Source organism: Eschscholzia californica, unplaced genomic scaffold (assembly GCF_041429995.1).
Source record: "Eschscholzia californica isolate CP2 unplaced genomic scaffold, dmEscCali1.0.p SCAF_1, whole genome shotgun sequence".
NCBI lineage: Eukaryota > Viridiplantae > Streptophyta > Magnoliopsida > Ranunculales > Papaveraceae > Eschscholzia > Eschscholzia californica.
Window position 1 is genome coordinate 49,174,874 of NW_028238198.1, and position 6,469 is coordinate 49,181,342.

At 35.7% G+C, this 6,469-nt stretch overlaps 1 pseudogene across 1 annotated transcript; it reads left to right on the forward strand.

Annotated features, from left to right (window-relative positions):
- Window positions 1-389: 389 nt before the first annotated feature.
- LOC147567340 (chalcone synthase-like) lies at window positions 390-3,699 on the forward strand (annotated as a pseudogene). The gene is made up of 3 exons (XR_015237647.1): window positions 390-606; window positions 2,085-2,393; window positions 2,830-3,699. The product of XR_015237647.1 is annotated as a chalcone synthase-like (transcript).
- The last annotated feature ends 2,770 nt before the right edge of the window (window positions 3,700-6,469 follow it).

Genomic DNA, 6,469 nt, shown 5'->3' on the forward strand with positions numbered 1-6,469 from the left:
CTATCAATAATCTTTAGTTGGAGCGGTTACCAAGTTGGTTTACACTCTCTAGGTCTGAGGTACGTTCCGTCTAAAAAAAAAAAAAAGATTTTCTACTTTATTAGGTTTTCTAGAGATTACTCTTTGATGACTTTGAAATTGTGAAATAATTGCCAGTATCTAAAGAGTCTCCAAATAAGTCCATATTGACTTTTCTTGAAGTCTATCCATCTTTGATTTTCATTAAGTTTCTATACTTTACTATAAAATCTCAAAGATATACACAATCTAAAGTCGCGAATATTTTAAGGATTCTATTTTCTCACTAATACTACTACTTTAACCTAAATTTATGTAATTTCTTTGAAGGGTATAAATACTGAGAAACTAGCAAGCTAGTAATTGTGAGAATTGAAGTTCATTTCAAAGAAAAACAAAAGCCAAGAGATATGGTAACCGTTCAAGAAATAAGAGATGCACAAAGAGCAAAAGGAGTAGCAAATGTGTTAGCAATTGGAACAGCTACTCCACCCAATTTTGTGTACCAAGCTGATTACCCTGACTACTACTTTCGTATCACCAATAGTGAGCACATGACTGATATCAAGGACAAGTTCAAGAGAATGTGTAAGCTTCTTTCTTTCATTTTATACCTTATTTATTTAGCCCGTGTTTTTTTTTTTACAAGTATGTGAATCTGACTCAAGTTTATTTGTTCTTTTGCCCGTGTTTTTTTGTACCTTATTTATTTAGCCCGTGTTTTTTTTACAAGTATGTGAATCTGACTCAAGTTTTTGTGTTCTTTACGTATTCAGATTGATTCTTGTTTTTAATTCTTAAAAAAAAAAATTAAATCTTAAATATCAAGTTCTAATTTCTAATCTATACATATTTTGTAGCTCTAAAATTTGTGAATTTGAGAGGAAGACTTCTGTTAAGATCTAGCTTGATCAAACACATACATGGATAAAATTACTCATGTTTAAGTAAATATACAAAATTATTTCAAAATTTAGGGTACGTTAAGGATATTCCTTGTGATTCAACCTCGTTTATATTATCATTGTAGAATTTTAGAGCAAGGTATTAATGAAGAAGATATTCTCCATTATACATTGAGTCTTGAGATCAACCTTGTTAGCTTTAGAAAATGTATCATTGTATAATATATATTATATATATAGCAAGAAATTTATGAAGAACGTAATCTTTTAGAAAACCAGTAATAGTTGAAATAAACGTCATGATATAAGAAATGAAAAAACATATCGGGAAACCGTTACGGTTGTCTGTTATTATTTAAGGGAAATGTTGTCTGATATTATTCTAATAGGAATGTTAGACTCTCTCAAGGCAAATTATAGGGAGAGTAGGAATAAAAAGAAGCCATTAATAAAAACGATGGCACTATTAACACTCCCTTAGTTTTAGAGGCAGTTTTGTTTATTGTTCTGGGGCCGCCTCGAACCGGCCCATACATATGACGGGCCAGGTCGGCATGACAGTGAGATCGAGTTGGGCAAAACCTGACCACCTAATCCATGTCTTATTTTTATTCTCTTGGTATATTTGTAACTTATTTTTAGGTAAATTTGTAAATTATATCCTGATTTCAACCTGAGCCCAGTCCTGGGCCGAACTAGCGTTTAGGCTAGTGTTGAGCCAACGCGACAGTATTTCAACAGAGGTAGGTTGGGTTTGACCCTTAACCGGTCCAACTTGTTCTTTTCTGGGCCAACCCGACTCGATAAGTAACACTAGTTAAAAGTTAAACAACTACTCTTCCCAAAGTAGAAAAAGAAAAGGCATATTCTCCTTTACCCCAGTGTTTAACGAGCTTTCTATTTTAGTCGCTCGGTTTATCATAAATTCCTGTGGGAATATCTGTACCTCTAGTGTTTGACGAGCTTTGCAAGTTAATCCTTCCATTTTTCGCAAATTCTGGTTGGAAATTTGGCGGGGATAATGGTCTGAGTCTATAAGTTCATACTTTTATTTCCGCCTTCATCATGTGATCTTTGAATAAATGGACACATTTAATTGGGCAAACAATTGTTTGCTTGTTAAACATCGATTGAGTTCATTTGGGTCGTATTTTGTTACAGGCGAAAAATCAATGATAAGAAAACGTTACATGCACGTAACAGAGGAGATATTGAATAACAACCCAAACATGTGCAAATACATGGCTCCTTCCCTAAATGCACGTCAAGATATTGTTGTGGTTGAAATACCAAAACTAGGAAAAGAAGCTGCCTTAAACGCTATCGGAGAATGGGGTCAATCAAAGTCAAAGATCACTCATTTAGTCGTATGTACTACCTCCGGTGTTGATATGCCTGGTGCGGACTACCAAATCAGCAAACTCCTTGATCTTCAACCGTCTGTTAAACGTTTCATGATGTATCAACAAGGTAACCATCATACCAAAATATAACTAGCATTTGTCATATGTGAGAAAAAGATTTTGACTTAGTTTATGACATGTTGATTCACCTTTACTAAAAGATAAAAGAATTCAAAATTTGGTTAGGACCTGGACCGTCCTTTTACCTGAGTGACTCAGCATGTCACAAGTTAAATCAAAGTCTTAGTAACACTTGACATTTTCCTATGATTATATTCAACCCCAATCTTCCAATTTGATATGATAATCAACATCTACCAAATTATGTATTTCGAACTCAAATACAATGAGTTAGTAAGATAATATATCATGTATTATGTCGAATATCATCGATAAGAATATTGTTATATACTTATATCCGAAACTGAACTAGATGTCTAGAATCTTATATAGCTTTCTAATAGTGGAATAAAATTTTGAAAATTGCAAATATTAATTGACAGGCTGCTTTGCGGGTGGGACTGTCCTCCGAATGGCAAAAGATATAGCAGAGAACAACGCAGGCGCACGTGTCTTGGTAATTTGTGCTGAAATCACCGCAGTTACTTTCCGTGGGCCGTCCAATTGTCACATGGATTCACTCGTGGGTCAAGCATTATTTGGTGATGGAGCGGGTGCATTGATAATCGGATCTGATCCTAATCTTTCAATTGAACGTCCACTCTTTGAAATTGTTTCAGCAGCTCAGACGATTCTTTAAAAGGATGTACCTGGTTTAATCTCTCAAAATATCGAAGAAAGTTTGGTTGAAGCTTTTACTCCAATGGGTATCCAAGATTGGAACTCACTGTTTTGGGTCGTCCATCCTGGTGGTCCAGCGATTCTTGACCAGGTCAGCGAAAAACTCGGTCTCAATGAGGAAAAATTGAAGGCTACTAGGCATGTGTTAAGTGAGTATGGTAATATGTCAAGCGCATGTGTGCTTTTTATTCTTGATGAGATGAGGAAGAAATCTATGGAGGAAGGGAAGTCAACTACTGGTGAAGGGTTAGAATGGGGTGTTTTATTCGGGTTCGGGCCGGGTCTTACTATTGAAACTGTTGTCCTTCACAGCCTTCCTACTGTAGCGAATCGCTGAGTTGGAATCGTCTCTAGATCGGAATTAAGATGGGAGGTAGTCTGTGTTTTGGTCTAAATACACAGTGGATGATGAAATACCCTCACCACTCACTATGTCATGAGATCAATTCTTACCTATAGTTTCTTGCTTTTCTTTCTTTTAGTTCTTAGTACTTTCTTGTATTCTCAACAAAAAAAAAAAAACTACAGTTTGATGTATTGTGGCTATGAATATCACATGTTGTTTTCATGAAGTTTATTTGTTGTTTTTTTTTTTTGGTTGAAAAATGAAGTTTATTTGCTTGTCTCATTAATATAAAATAAGAAGGTTAGTTACCTAATGACCCCCTAGCTTATGGTAAGCTTCTTGCGTAGTCCCCTAATTTTTCGAAAATATCTAAATGGCTTTCTTTTTTATCGTTAATGTTAAAAAGTCTTTAATTTTATATTTTCTCATCCAAAGTTACCAGTCTAGCATTCAAAGCACACATTTTAAAGTTGTCACTTCCAAACCTTTTGTCAAATATTTAAAAACCATTTTAAAGATCTTTTTGTCACTTCCAAACCCAAACTTATGTTAGGAAAAATAACCTAATTAACTTGTTCAGGAACATGAAGATAAACGATGCGAAAGTAAAAGTAGAGACACCAAGATTATGTAACGTGGCAAAAAACCCCTCCAAGATAGAAGGTAAAAAATCACGGGACCTAGTCCAGAAATCTTCCACTATAAAATAATGGGTTACACAATTCTTCACCAAACCTATGGTGGATAAACCAATTGTTCAAGATGTGTAGAAACACTATTGTTTAACAATTCTTCCCTAAACAAATAGAGGATTAACCAACTCTTCAAGATGTGTAGAAACACTCTTGAATAACAACTCTTCACCAAAACTATGGTGGATAAACTGAACAAAGAAACAAAGAAATAGAAATCTCTTACTCCTTAGGAGTTGAACAAATCCTAGATTACTAAAGGTTGAAGAAGATAACCACAAACTAAATTGCTTCACAAAAGTAATAATCTTATTTTCTTCAAACCAATATTCTTCTCTTTCAATTTCTCTTGAAAGAACCACTTCAGAAATCTCTCTTTCTCTGACTTCTCTTTGTTTTGGAAAGTTGTTGTGAATAATCTCTTCCCTTTTATTCCCTTTTATAATGATAAATAGGGAGGTTTACCAATAGAAATAGGAATTCCTTTTTAGGCTTGAAAAAATAGAAGTTTCTATTTTTTTCCCTAAACAAGGAATAAGGGAAATCCTATTCCAACTAGGAGTCCTTTTATTATAAGGAGGGACCCCAACAAACTCCCCCTCCCGACTTATGAAGAGGGACCTACCATCCCCAAACCTGCAACACCGCTACATAGCTCATGCTTGCCTTTGGGTAATGGTTTTGTCATCATATCTGAACCATTGTCGTCAGTATGGATTTTCTCGATCTTCAGCACCTTTTCTTCAAGAACATCGTGGATCCACTGGTATCTTACATTTATATGCTTGGACTTAGAATGGAAACTAGAATTCTTACTGAGGTGCATGACACTTTAACTGTCGCAATGAATAACATAATTATCCTGTTTCATACCAAGTTCTTCTCACAACCTCTTCATCCATAACATCTCTTTGCAACATTCTGTAATGGCAATATATTCTGCCTCTGTAGTAGATAAAGCTACACACTTTTGTAATTTAGATTGTCATGACACTGCTCCCCCTGAAAATGTAAATAGGTAGCCCGATGTGGACCTTTTGGAGTCTACATCTCCTGCCATGTCTGCATCTGTGTAACCGACTAATACTGGCTACATCTGTGTAACCGACTAATATTGGCTTATCATTACCAAAACATATACGAGCTTTAGACGTACCTCTAAGATACTTCAGAATCCACTTCACTGCTTACCGATGCTCTTTGCCTGGATTGGCAAGAAATCTGCTTACTACTCCAACTACAGATGCAATTTCCGGTCTCGTACACACCATTGCATACATCAAGCTTCCGACAGCTGAAGCATAAGGAATTTTCTCCATTTCTTCTTTCTCACTTTTAGTTGATGGACATTGATCACGAGTCAACTTGAAGTGACTGGCTAATGGACAACTCACTGGTTTTGTCTTGTCCACAGTGAACCTTTCTAGAACCTTCTCAATGTATCTTTCTTGTGATAGCCAAAGTTTTCCAGCTTTTCTATCACAAGAGATATGCATGCCAAGAATTTGTTTTGCTGGACCCAACTCTTTCATATCGAAATACTTGTTTAGTTCCTTCTTTAACCTGCTAATTTTATTAGCATCCTGACCAACAATCAACATATCATCAACATAAAGTAGAAGTATATCAAATCTCCATCGGGAAATTTATGATCGAAAACACAATGATCTGAAGCCGTCCTGTGATACCCTTGATCCTTCATGAATGATTCAAACTTTTTGTACCACTGTCTTGGTGCTTGTTTCATCCCATATAAACTCTTCTCTAACTTACAAACTAAGTGTTCCTTACCTTTAACTTCAAACCCTGTTGGTTGTTCCATATACACATCTTCCTCCAAGTCACCATGAAGGAAAGCGGTATTGACATCTAGTTGTTCAATTTCTAGGTTCATACTTGCAGCCAATCCCAATACTAACCGTATAGAGGACATCTTCACCACCGGTGAGAAAATCTCATCAAAATCAATACCCTTCTTCTGCCCAAATCCTTTCACCACTAGGCGTGCCTTATACCGTGGTTGTGAATTTCTTTCTTCGGTTTTGATTTTGAAAACCCACTTATTTTTAAGAATTTTCTTATTCTTAGGTTTTTCAACCAACTTAAAAGTGTTGTTCTTATGCAATGATTCAATCTCATCTTGCATAGCTTTCAACCACTCCTTCTTGTGTTCATTATCTAGGGCTTCTTCATAACACTGTGGTTCTCCACTATCTGTAACCATCACATACTCGTGTGGAAGATACTTGGTAGATGGTGCTCTCTCTCTAGGCGATCTTTTCAATTCAGCTGGTGATTCATGTT